Source organism: Channa argus, chromosome 24 (assembly GCF_033026475.1).
Source record: "Channa argus isolate prfri chromosome 24, Channa argus male v1.0, whole genome shotgun sequence".
Lineage (NCBI taxonomy): Eukaryota > Metazoa > Chordata > Actinopteri > Anabantiformes > Channidae > Channa > Channa argus.
The window spans coordinates 1,482,333-1,496,928 of NC_090220.1; positions in this window are offsets into that span (position 1 = coordinate 1,482,333).

Genomic DNA, 14,596 nt, shown 5'->3' on the forward strand with positions numbered 1-14,596 from the left:
CTGGATCACTGATATGGGCTGTGATTGCCACAGTAAAATTATATTCATGTGTAAGGTGATAGTTGTACCTGGGTTTAATACTGAGGCATTTTTCGGAGGATTTTTTTACTACTTTACTTACTGTTCAGCCGATCAAATACCACCACTGACCACCAATTCATTTTAATGATGTAACTGATCAGTGAAAAAAACATATTTATGTCATAGTCCTTGTCACAAACATTTGCATTTGAATTTTTGTGTATTGTATATTGTACTGTATATGCTGTATAAATGTATATAACACATCTATATATTTCCTTCTGGGAATGTACACAGCCAACACTGCCACCATGTACTAATATTCATAATGTTTGTGTTCTATCTATCTGCATGTGTCCAAACAGTTTCTCAGTGTTTCAAAAACAGACACTTAAATGGCTTTTTAAAAAAATCTGTTGAAGGGACATATCTAACAAACAACCATCAGTCTTAATGTAATGCATCTCATGAATCATTTAGCACATACGTCCATAATCTAGGCCTTCCAAAATCACTCAGACGAGGTATTTTATAATCACATATCACTGTAAATAATAATAATCCTGCTCTTACAGGGATGACCTTTGACCAGCAAGTTGACATGTACGTCATGCAGCGCAGATATTACTGTGAAAACTAGTGTCTGTGTGCAGTATTATCTGGGAGAAGAGTTTGCTTTACTGCGTCATCAAAGCGAGTCCTGCATGTCCCTCTGTATGTCTGTGTCTCTATTTAATATTCCAGTCACAAGCTGTGTAGTGCAACTGCTCAAAGGGTATTTGGTATTTTTTGGGGATTTTTTTTTTTGGGGGGGGGGGGGGGGTGGCTTGATAAGTTTTGTGCCTCAAGGTCTGTCTGGGATGGGGTGGCTACAAACAGAGAATGTGAATATTCAACATGCTCATAACCACAATCGTTTTATCTCGACACTGCTGATGGAAAAAAAGAGGATTATAGAGAAAAAGGGGTAGAAACATTGATATTCAGTTTGCAAGTGTGCTGAAGATGCTGCAAACATCTTTGACTGCTCACAGCATGTGACTCCATCCGTGCGTGTCTACACACTTGTGTGTGTTGCAAATTAGTCTACTTGTAAGACTATTATTTGTGATATTATTTTGTGTGAGTGTGTGTAGGTGTGTGTGTGTACAGTGTGTCTAAATTGGAAGGCTGTAATTAAATGCGTAGACCTCTCCACTATCTCCTCCTCCAGCCAGCGCCAGTGACGCACAAACCGCAGCACAGCCATGAGTCATCAGGCCCCCAGGATCACCACCCCTCCTTCTATCTCTCTATCCCTGCCTCCATCCACCTCTACACAGCTCTCTATAACCCTCTCTGCCTCTCACTACACATTCCTATGTCCCACTCTTTCTAAATTACCCCCCATCTCTCCAGCATGCGCACGATGCGAGCAGCGCTTTTTTCTCTATACACTCCTTGAGATTTGTGCTCAATTTCCACCTCAATCCAACACGCTCCTGTTTATCTTAGCACATCTGGCTATCGCTCTCTCTACTACACCCCCACCACCTTTCCTCTTCACTCGATCTGTCTTTACCCTCTTTATCTCCACTGTTAACCTCTCCACGCCCACCCGAGGACTGGGGGGTTATTAAGTTTGCCACAGTTGCAGGGAGACAGGGACCAGGAGGCGACACTGAGAGGAAACACAGAGAGTTGTGGGGAGACGTAGGAGACAGCTTGAAATTGTGAGGAGGAAAGAGTGGGAATGTTGGAAGAAAAAAGAGCAAGCGAAAGAACAGCACTGACAGCGAGCAGTGCAAAGGGTAGAAAAGGCTGTGAACAAGCAAGAGGAAAAAACAGAGAGAATATAGGAAATCATGATTTGAGGCATTTGCCACCTGGCATCCTGAATCATGATCCTACTCATGCTAATCTCTCAATTTCTCAGTAAAACACACACACACAGGTACACACACGCACACACAACACAAAATTCTAAAAGACTCGCACAAGTAGAGTAAAAGCAACTTTTGAGAGCATCAGACAACATAAGAGAAAGAGTCAGGGGGGAGCAGAGAGTAAGGATCAAAAACACTCAACGGACGAAGAGCAGAGAATCTCTCTCGACACTCTGACGAAGTCTCCGACGTGGTTAAAGAGGAAAAAGGGGATGTTTCATTTCCATCTCTTTGAGAGTTTATGATATGAGTAGGAAGGGAGAGCATATTAAATGTATGACTCATAAATGTGTGTGCCTCTGTGCCCCACCAACGCCCTGCAGAGAGGGTTGCATCCACTGCTGCAGGAGGGACAAAAAAAAGTCAATTTCGTGCTTTACTTGGTGTGGTTATCCAATTAGTTACACAAAACATGTGGCTAAGCGGATGTATGCCAATATGCCTCTGTTCCTGATAGATGTTTTATCCCCAGGAGAGCCTTTACGAATATGTAGCAACGCTGACTGATGAAATATTCCGTTCTGCATGCAATAGTTTTTGTGTTCAGTGTTAGTTGTTTCATTTTGACAGAGGGGATCATGCACCATTATCCTCTGAGCTGACAGTGATAATTCAAGGTATTCTGCTCACAGATGCTATAAGCTGTGTGTTCATTAACAAAGCCACGCTGCATGATTGTACAAGGGTTTCCCAAAGTGTAAGTACTATGTTTATCTTGTTCCAACATGTGCACATTAATCATGTGTACAAGCTGGATGCTCCTGATAAAGCCACTGTCCTTTTCACCATGTGAATGAACCCAAACATTTTTCTATGAGTTAGAATATATTGTACATATATGTGAAATAATGCAGAAGCCCTATGATCTAGAAAAGTTCAAATGTGGCTGCAAAGCAATTTATTTCAAGACAACAATAAATCAAAGCAAAGATGTTGTGTGCCACCTCCTCACTCCGCAGCTTTTCGATGGTTATTCTAAACTTTGTGATTAAAAACACAAGCACACTGGTCGCATCCATATTCCTGAAACGAACAACAGCACACTTGCTTCGGTGCCGATTTGAAAAAAGTGTTACAGTGGGCGTATGACTCAACGTTTTAGCACTAAATACTACTCTGCATCTGAAATATTTATGCCTTGAATTTTGTTGCCTAAAGCTGAATTTAGAGAATACATCCTTCCAAGAGCCCATGAGAAATGAGCTCGCACAAAAATGTATGCGCAGCAACCACTGTCGGCTGGTGATCATATCAGTGAGAGTGGGATTTAATAGATTGCCTCTAGCCTACATAGACTAATTTCTGAATATCTCTCTTTGCCTAAGCTTGTCAGAGTAGATCACAAACAAAGTGACATACTTCAAATATGTGTGCGGAAAAAAAAAACCTATTATACTTGTCGATGTGAAATGGCTCATGAGCAGATTTGAATTCCACAATAAAATAGATTATCTGAGATATTTAGCCTTTTATCCACTCTGTTATAGCTTTTCCTTGTTCTGAGGCTTTAAACGGATTCCTGTATCTTAGTCATTTTTACTTTGCTCTCTCACTCTCCAGTCCAGATCGGCGAGCATTTGAAGAGAAAGACACTTTTTGCTCCTCATACACTCTTCTTTAACACCTTTAATTTGAAATAAACTAATGGACATGACAAGTGCCAACTTTCTTTGAGTAGATGCTTCGATTCTGAGAGAACTGTGGGTGAGATTTAACGTGTTGTGCCGAGAGTCCTGTCTCGCTGGACAGTAAGAAAAGCTAAGAAAAGGTCAGAGTTCACTGAGAGTTCATCATCTGCTATTTCACATTGAGGTGGAACTTGTGTGTCAACATGAAGAGTAACATGGTGACCGTGGGTATGAAGAAGAAAATAACAAGGCTCAAAAAAAGGAAACATTTATCAATGAGACAGTAGGATATTCGAAAAAAAGCTGCCATGCACTGGAAAACTGAAAAAACAACAACCCTTCATTAAGGCACAAGCACTCAAGAATTCTTTCCAGGATAAAGATGTTCATGCTTCTTTGTTGTAACCCCGGTCAGGTTAGGGGTAAAATAAAACCAACCAGTATCAAATTGATGGAAAGGGTAGAGTAGAAAAAAGCAACCTCTCACAACCTGTACCATATCACCTCATCTGTCAAACATGGCTGTGTTTTGGCTTAAACATGCACGGCTGCTAATGGCAGCAGCACAGTGGCATGTATTGATGATTTCACTGGTGATGGAAGCAAGAGGATGACTGTAGTGCTGTAGTGCTGTAGTGCGGATTCAGTCAAATGCATCAACACTTGACATTCTGCATGGCAACCTTTGGCCAAAGCAGGGCAACGAAATGTAATGCTGATGTTAATCTGATTCAGCTGCGTTCAACTTGCTGAAGATTACTAAAGGCTTAAAGAAGCCAAGCAGGAATTGAAGGTGTCTGCAATGATGACCTGGGACAGCATCACCAGAGACTTCACAAAATTTTCTCAAATATAATTAAATTATTTGGCTTTAATTTTTTTTTTATCTTTTGTTTGTGCACCATGTATTTACAGCGTGAGGCTGTGTGTCTACAGTGTATATATTCATCTGTGACTTCAGTGTTTCATATTCTATTATTTCCTATTTAACTGAAAATGTATTGCTGAATATTTGTGGTCTGGATGTGTTCTGTTTTCAGCTTTAAGTAAACTACTGTAAAGCTAACAATGAACTCATCTTTCAACTACTCAGTATGATCATACCTCACTCTGCTTTATGTTAATGGATTACGTCAACGTAGGCATCGTCAGATCGTTGCCTTTGTGTCACAATTAAGTGCAACTACGGGACTTTTTGGAAGCCTGGTGATTAAGACACGGATCATAAAGTATCATTATCTCCATTTTGATTCCAGCTGGGTACGTTTGCTGCATGTCATTACAATGCTTCTACTGATGTTTCCTGCAAGTCTGGTTCCTCTCCTGCTCATATGTTTTAGTGCACATCAAAGAAATCACTAAAACCGTGATTTTTATTACTAAAATCAAGCCAATATTTAGAACGGAAAATGTAGATACCAAGAAAACACAATTACTGCAATAGCTGCATCTCCTCAAGCTCTTGCAAAAAACACTTCCCAAATAATTAGGCAAAACAGGGAAATTAGGCCACATTAAGTCCATTTTGTCCATCCTGTCCTCCCACTGGCTTCCTAGTCACAACATATTACATGGGCTTACACAATACTAGAGCTCACTACACTCCACATATTGCAAAGCAACCAATCCCACGATCACAGCTGCTTATCTACCTGCAGTCTGAATGACAGCTTTACATGTTTTTGTGGACCCTGTTCTCAATGGAACCATGCTGGCATATAAATGCTGACCAGTTTAGGTTCCTGCTGATGTTTAACCCAGGTGAAATTCACCTTTTTCCCACAGTCATGTGTGTTTATCTGTGTGAGTTAGTAATGATCCCCCTACCTCAATTCATTAAACATCATGGCTGAAGCGAGGCAGTGATGTGTGCCCTTAATGGCTTTTGACCTCTGGCTCCACGCCTCTGGTAGCTGCTGGTGGTCACACAAACCTCTGCTGACCTCAATAGTAACAAACTACCAAGTTAAAGTAAGTCAGTTTTGTTTGCTGGTGTCAGAGCCATAACAATCATATAATTATGTTTTCTATTTGTTGGGTACTGTTTGTCTCCCTGTTCAGCTCACAGAAGGTTTTTGCTACTTTTCCCATGGAGGCTTATGACAACTTTCTCACTTTTAATTTATGATCTGGAGCGGGTGGTGTTATCTTAACATTATTTCATTTTGCATTTGATAGTGTACAGGCTCCTAAAATGTAACGGAATGCAAACAAACTAGACCTGATGTAAATGGTTGGTCGTGTTGCTTGGTGTTTCTGCATCAAATAGCTAAATTGCACACTTCACAGCAACCAACTGTGAAAACAGCCTCTTTGCAGATTTCCCACCCTAGAAAAACTCATTTCAGGGGGCTGCAAGAAGATACCATTCTGTAGCCTTTTTCACAGAAGACATTTTTACATTACACATAAAACAGAAGTGTAAATAATAATATAAATAATGGCTGAATTCTGTTTAGTTGCATCAGTGTCAGAGTCCTGGTACTGTTAGTCACATCTGTGACTGTTTTTTTTTTTTTTTTTGCTTTTTTTGCTTTTTTTGCTTTGACCAGTAAAAATATCTGCTGTGAAAACGAACATGGATGTGCTCACATCTCAACTATGTTGAATCTGGATCTTTCTTTTTGTGCAACCTGTTGTATAAATAAACATTTTTGCATCAATCAGTGCATCTCAAAAATTTCTGGACCCACAAACACATTCAGCATTTCCCAAAAAAATCTTTTGGACTCAATGAAGGTATATTTTTAGTACGGAAGCATATAAAAACGAGGCTTGCCAGTGCTGACATGAGTGGTATTTGATGTCTAAAAAAATCCCCCAAAGAGCTCCTCTGCACCTCATTCACAAAATGAGAGCAAGAAATTTGTTCCATTTCTGTGAAGTCTCCACATTCATTCATAGAACAGAAAAGAGACATCCTTAATTTTTCTAATTGGCATCTGCATGTCACACTGTAGGCCACAATTTCCATTAACGTATTTGGAATGTTTTTTATAGACATTTGAGGTTGGATTCAGCACGCAGCCTGATCTGAGATAAATTAGGTTTAGAGTGTATGTGAATAGCTAATCTTTGCACTGTAAGGCAGTGGACAATAAAGCTAATCGAGAAGTTGAGGCGCCTTTGTTTACTTTAGCGCCCGCACTCCACTTACTGCACCGACCGAGGCACTGATTCAAAATGTTGTGGTTACTAAACTCATTTAATGCCTTAATTCATCGTTCGTGTTTGCCTTGCCTGTGTATAGATGCATCTATTCGATCTTGCAGGTGCAAAACGGATGATCTAGATCAGATCTAAACTTGTACACACGCATTGACAAAATTAAATGTACAGTAAAATGTCTGATTACAGCTAAAAATCAAACAATGTGCCAAACATAACAACAGTTTTTATAATCAAAAGTCTTTTCTTAACCAAACAACCAATTATGTAACAGGAAAGAAAGAAAGTGATCAGTTGGAAATCTTATGATAATTCCAAAATATTAGCTGGAGTTACAGAAAAAAAAGTTTGCAGGCTCACACCCTTTCTCTGTGGAGTTTCCTCCGTGTACTACGGTTTACACCCATAGTCCAAAGACATGTTAATGGTAAATGTAATTTTCCCATAGGTGTGACTGTAAATGTCAATGGTTGTCTGTCTGCGTATTTCACTCTTAGCCCAGAGACAGAGTGGTGACCTGTCCGGTATGACAGCTGGGAAAGGCTCCTGCCCCCCCACGTCCCTGAACAGAGTAAGCGCTTACAAATAATTGATCGACATTTCAGTTAGTGCCGAGAAGATCAATTTAACATAGAAATTAAGATTGAGATTGAGATTGCATGTGAAGAATAATATTTCTGTAAATGAGCAACTGATAACTGCCAATAAACTCAGCATATTGTAAAAGAGCTGTAACCTTACAACAATAACACAAATCATTGAACCAAAAAAGGGGAAACAAATAAAAAAGATGACAGTTTTGTCAATTCCCTATCACGAGCTCCCAAATATTTTTATCTATGTAAGCATGCTTTACATTGGTCAGTAAAACTCACAGGTCTCCTTTTTAACTATTAATCCTTTGATGTTTGGGATAAACTGGATTTTCTTTTCAAAAAAACATGAAAGTTTTACATAGAAATACACTCGCAGCATCAACTGCAGAGTCAATGTAAACATTAGGTAAATCTAAAAACCAGCAGTGTGTTTTACACCGCGTCAGTAAAAAAAGTGCACATTTATCTGGAAGACATCCATCCACACGAGAAGGACCAACACAAGATAAAATGTTTCAATTACAACACTGTCTTATTCCCTCTTTGTAAGAGCAGCACACTAAATACATCTCCGAGGTGCTCGACACATCAAGTCTGTGACCACGACGACTGACCAAGAGCCTTTCCACGCATAGCCCCCAAAAAATTTACAGCCTATTACAACACTCAATACAAAGTGCAGAATGTTTTTTTTTTTTAAATAAAGTGATGTAGCAGGAAAAAGTGAAGCATCTACAGCAGGGGTCACCAACCTTTTTGAAACTGAGAGCTACTTCTTGGGTACCGACTAATGTGAGGGGCTACCAGATTAATACGCACTTTTGAAATAACAAATTTGCTCAATTTACCGTTAATTATATGTTATTATTAATAATGAATTTAATTAATGATAATTCATCTATGTGAAGTAACAGATCCTACTAATGATTTCTCACAATAACTTTCAAATGGGATTTAAAAAAGAAGAGCAACAAAAAAATTAGATGCAGCTCATTGGTAAGTGGTGCTTTGGTGACGGCACGGGCACCATGTTGGTGACCCCTGATCTACAGAGACACTGGCAATTCATGTCCTCTGTGTTCGTAGGTCTGCAAGAGTATTGATATGCTCAATTTTTACCACTAGTCCATCCCAACTCTGTTGCTCTTTCTGATGTTTCTTCCATTTTTTTTTCCCAATATAGTGTTTTTTTCTCCCTTTTGGAGAGTTTTTCCTTTATCTGATTCAAGAGCCAAAGGACCAAGTTGCTGGTGCACAGAGTGTAAAACCCTTAGAGGCAAATTTGTGATTTTGGTTAAGTTATACAGCCAAATACAACAGAGTGCTGTTATTGGTCTGCTATCATATTTCATACTGTGCAAGTGCTGAACAAGTGCGCTAAACATAACCAATTGTAGTATGAATAGAAGCTTGTGACAAGTGGAAACCATGGATTGTAGAGCTGTACAATCCTGTCTGAGTTAAACAAACCCCTGTTTCTTTTTCTGAAACCTAATAGGCTTCTTAAACACACAATTCATTGCTCCAACTTGACAGTCTGGACTGAATTTCATTGTTTTTCTAGTACGCAAAACAAACCCCACACCACCACCACTAATGCAGTACACTGTTCATACACATACTCTGTAACACTTCTACGGTGCCAGTTTGACAGTAGAATTTCCTTACTTTTTTCTGTCTGCCCAATTTTAGTATTATGCAAATTAGTTTCTTCATAGTCAAGTACAAAAACAAAGGTTGGGAAATAGATGTGTACACAGTGTCTGCAAACAGTTTTGTCACAATGGTTTTGTCCCTGATTCCTATTATGCTTCGCCACAGTAACACGTGATGAGGCCCTTAGGTTTATTTATAACTGATGGAGATTCCCAAGCTTGTGAGTTCAGCAGCATACTGTGGCTACAATTAAAAAAAGTACACTTTCAACTGTCAGTTCACCTTGTTAGAAAATACTGCTGCAACAAGAGGCTGATCCGGGTTTTCATTCAACAACAATACAAGTGACAGAAAATATGTGATAAATATTATAAATACAGCCCAGAGAGTCTTCCATATGGTAGTGCTTAGGTTGTTCTTTTCTTGTTGGTCCTGTCACTTGCTCTTTTTTTTTTTAAGCACAGCGGCAGGAACAGATAAGGATGTTCATGCCCATTCTGGAAATAGAACACATATAGAGGAGAGATAGTGAGGAATGGGGAAACAGAAATTATAACAAATGCATGCAGCCATAATAGAGCAGGTGGTGATTGGAAATGATAGAGAAGACAAGAGCAGTGTTTATGACTTTGAGTTACATATAGAAAGCACAGTTTTGTTTCAGGCAGATCAGTGTCCAAAATAGTCAAAGTGACAGATAAAGAAATGGGAAATGTCTTTGTATACTGCTATCTGGAAAATGGATTTTGTGAATACTGAGCTGGCTGCATATAAGCTTTTATTCAGCCTTTTACTGCCTGAATCCTTTAACATTTACAACCTGCGATTTCACTCAAAGGCTACACTGTTGCACTGTTCTGTCTCTGTGACAGAGCAGAAAAACAATATAGCAGTGGTTACTTCAAAAAAGGACATGTTTTCATATTTGTAATTAGTGCTTGCATGCTTTATCAGATGTTTAAAAAATAGAAATGCCTGACCTCACACTCTTCCACATACTGTGATGATTTAATGCAACTTTATGTTACAGCGTTTTAACAATAATATAGATCTATTATGTACCACATGCTGTTTGAAAACAGCTGGAGTTTCCTTTGATTCACAAAGTACTGAACATTCTCACCACATTTAGAAAAAAACTCTAGTGAGCAAAGAGATGATCGTGATTAGACTAATTACCGTACTGGCAGCCTGTGTTTTGTTGTATCTTTATTTTTGCAGACATTTACCTTTGGATTGGAAATAGCATTTGTCAGAAAGTTGTATAACTTTGACAGCACTGACAGAATAAAACTAAACATTTGCTGACATCCTTTTAAAATAATGTTAATAAGCACATTCATAATTCCATCAAGGATGTTTGTGGCATCTGGTCTGTTATATTTTCTTCTACAGCCTTTCTTAACAGGAGGATGATCAGTCAGGTATTCGCATGAACACTGAAACGGGTTCGTTGCCGTCGACAGGTCTTTGGGAAAGGATCTCTTAATGGCCAGAACAAACAGGAAGGATCACGGCAAGTAAGGCCTCTTCCAGGGTCTCAGTGTTCAGAGGGGCCCTTGGTTGGTTTATTTTACAACAAGCTTGAAAAACTGTGGACTAGTAGTGGATGTATACACAGAACCTTCAAGCCACAGAATCTTGTTTTTTTTAAAGAACATTTAAAATACAGGAGAGTTATTATGGACTAATAGGAGTTTTTCACATTATTGACAAAGTTTAGTAAGAATAATATAATGTAACGGGTAAAGTGACTGATGATTTAACAGGTGTCAACTATAAGAGGACCAAAGGTATTTGTGTTGGCTGTGCAGTAAGTCTGAGCATGTAAAGTCACATAATGTACAAGATTAATGGGAACAAACTGTGTGTCATTTAATGCTACTTATTTTATTTTATTTTATTAATCACGTGAAACACGGTGATATGTGTATAAAGTAATTATGCAATTTGTGTTATTAATGTGCAATTTACTTTTTAACTTCAGTGTGTCATATCTCTGCCCCATAAAAATGCAATTTATAATTCAATTTAATAAATTGTTTTTACACAGGATTCATGATGGAAAGTCTTGTTTAAGGTCTTTGCTGAACACAATGAAGCTTGATATCTTATTTTAAATCTTGAGCCAAAATTAATCAGGGAGATAATGATTAACAAGTGAGAGACTGATTACATTGCTGCATAGTCTTAACCCTGAATTAATCATGATAATTTCCCTCACCCTGACACCTCAAGTGTGTGCGCCCTGTTTTGCTCTGATACCATCAGATTGCCATCACAATTGTATTAACTGAACCCCTCCAATGTCATTTAAAAACCACAGCAAACTTGTTTCACCATTTTATTCAGTGTCAATAAATCTACACGGGACATTCATCAAAATAAACATCTGTTAACTAACTTAACATTAAAGGAGGCTGTGTCCAATTTTATAATTTATAGATGCTGTTGTGTTATCAATTTACAAAAAGAAAACAAACCAAAAAGAAGAAATAAAATGTCCAGTTCAAACGTTTTGATTATACTAAGTAATGGTTTGTAAATGTGACCTGGGGCAGAATATAAAACACGTTGTCCCATTTTCTACTGTGAGGCAGGAAACATTTAAATGTAAGATTCATAATTATTTGATCGGAACTTCACATTCTCCTAGAACTTTCCACTGATAAGATTTTATACACAATATATAATATATAACATAATGCACACCCCACCCTCTTACTGTACGTAACCATAAATTCCAGCTTTATTCTTTATTCTCAATTTTAACCTGAACCCTAAAACCGAGTCTAACCTTTAAAACAGGACTTTGAAGCTGCAAGGACTGGACAAACTGTCCTCACAAGGATGGTTTCAAATTAATATGTGTCCACACAACCACGGAAAGACTTGTATACACACACAGTGAGTGGTGCGACCCTATTCTTTCTTTGGAGGATCAGAGGTTTTGTCGCTGTAGGTGTTGGCGATGAGTCACACCGGCAAATTGCCGCATTTCAAACAGCTTTCAAATTACTTCCCTTCCAGTCGGGTGGTGCGCTGATAACCGATAACAGTTTTCATTTCAACAAGGAGTTTTGGAGGGCTCGTCTTTCCCTCTGTTTGTCAGCCTCAAGGTATAGGTGCAGTGTGTGCGTGTTTGCATTAGGCCTACAGTACAGACCATGCAGAAACATGGACGAAACAGACAAAAATAGCTGAAAGTTAGGCACGTTTAGTCAAGCTAAGACAATTCTAAACAACAGCAGGAATTTTTTACATTAAAGTGTCAAACTTTAAACTCATTTGAGTTGACAAATAATCACTGAGGACATAAAGGGTATCCAGTCACCTCCCTGTCTAATATACAGAGGCCCTATATGAGAGAAATGCATCTTTGCATAAATATTACTGAAGCCTGGCACAAGCCAGCAACTTGAAGCCCCAATATGTTATTTTTTTATAGTAAAACCACCAGCTTACAAATCCCGTTGATGGTACACAGATTTGTGCGGTTGCCACTGCGTGCTCGGGTTGTCTGTTCAAGCACTATGTAACTTTAGTATCACGTCTAGAAGAATGTGTTGTGACACCAGGTCACATACATCTACAATGGGTCAGATGCTCCTGACAGCTTCAAGGGTCATGTGACACTGAGCTGATGTCAAAGAACTAGCACCGACCATGAACAACTTCTGCGTCGGGCCCACAAGTGGCACAAGAACACAGCCCATAGATGAGAGCCAACGAGCAAATGGTCCATGGTCACAGCCCATGGTCAGCTTGGTGTGTCCCAGCCTCAGGAAAAGACAAGCTCGGAAACAGCAGAAAGAACCAGAAGGTGATGTCAGAGGAAGCAAGGATCAGAAGAAAAGAGAGTGACTTACTGCAAATTGTAACTTTGGATTCCATCTCATAGAACTGACACGGAAACTGCATAACTCTTTAAATCCCCTTTTACCAGCCCAGTGTTCTCATAATACATCCGTGGATTTGGTCACTATACTCAACATGTATTGATGTGCATTCTTAGTATAGCTCAACATGGCAGAGGCAGCGTAGAGGCACAAGAGGGCAATGTTAGAGGCAATGTTAAATAAAGAAGAGTACATATCAGACCGGCCGACAACAGATAAAAGGATACGATAAGATAGGATGAGATGTTTGCCGAGCTGGTTTTCTGCTCTTGAACCAGTAAGTAATAACTTATCAGCTGTAATTAATGTTGTGTTTGCTTGATGTGTAGAAGGACATAAACATCTTAAGGTTAGTAAATGTGAAAAACAACACATAAGTGATGAATGTTCCTGCGTTAGTTTCTGTATGTTGTTAATCTTGCCACCCAAGTGTGACTTTGTGTCAAGGTAATTTAAGTTTCCTAAGGTTACTTTAGCTGTTCTTTGGCTTTTAGCCTGCACCAGCATTCCTGTATGTTAGCAGCATATTTTCTCAGAGGGGGAGGGGTCCTATTTATCAGCATCAGTGTTTTTAGTGTACATATTCCAAATTTTGAAACATTAATAATAATTTGCATCACAATTAGATACCGTTGGAAAAATACTCACCCACTCTGCACCCGCGAAATAAACATCTGTATGGCAACTGTACAATCACAGTTGGGATACGCTGGTTGTGAATATAGTCATATATCTGTGTCTGTAAACGTGTGGCTTCTCTACCATTACATCTGCAGTCTGTGTCTTTGCCATCTGTGCTTTCTTGTGCAGTTATTACAAATGATGTGGACCCCAGCGATTATTTTAATAAGGTCTCATGCTAGGTTCTAATGCAGTACATCATAGGCAGCTGGCTGTAGGTTGTGTGTCTTGTCATGAGGCCTTGAACCTGCAGCATTGCCTTTCAAACTGCGCATTTGTGTGTTTTTGTCAGGGTTGGGTTCAATTCACTTTCAGTAGTGTGCTTGCTGATGCATGTGCCAGATGTCTACAGGGGAGAGGCAAAGAGATTGATGGTGAGCGCTGATGTTGCACGCTCTGATATGAGTCGCCTCATCAACCTCAAATTCATTGCCTGCTTCTGGCCTCCAACACCATTCGTCACTGATGCCACCAGTTTCTCAAACGTTGCAATGCACATTTTACAGCTAATATTCAGGGGGGTTAATATGTTCTGAGTAGTAGACAATAAGACAGTAGGGCAACAATCACCACAATGTGCACACATTATTCACAACAGACCCACTTCCAAGGGTCCATCACACCCCCCAATAACTCCTTTCACAGGGCTAATGTATGTGATAGCCTTTTGGCATTCAGCGGCTGTTCAGAGATTTTTCTCTCACATCATTTATATTGGTTTATAGATTCAAAAACGACTTTTAATGCCATATTCATCAAATTGGAGATGCTAACCCATCGCCTAATACTTAGGAAGTGATCGCTCACCGTGCTGTAAAATAAAAGCAGAGAGATTTTTTCTTTGCATTACTGATAAAGGATCTAAGAGCACTCAGAGGACGTAGGCGGCACAAAAATGTGATGTTAAACACCTTTTTTCTTAAAGCTGCAAACTTCTTTTTTGATTGTATTGATTAAATTACATTTAAGTCTTATTTCTGTTACATTATTAGCATAGTGTGAGTATGCAACTAAAAATACCC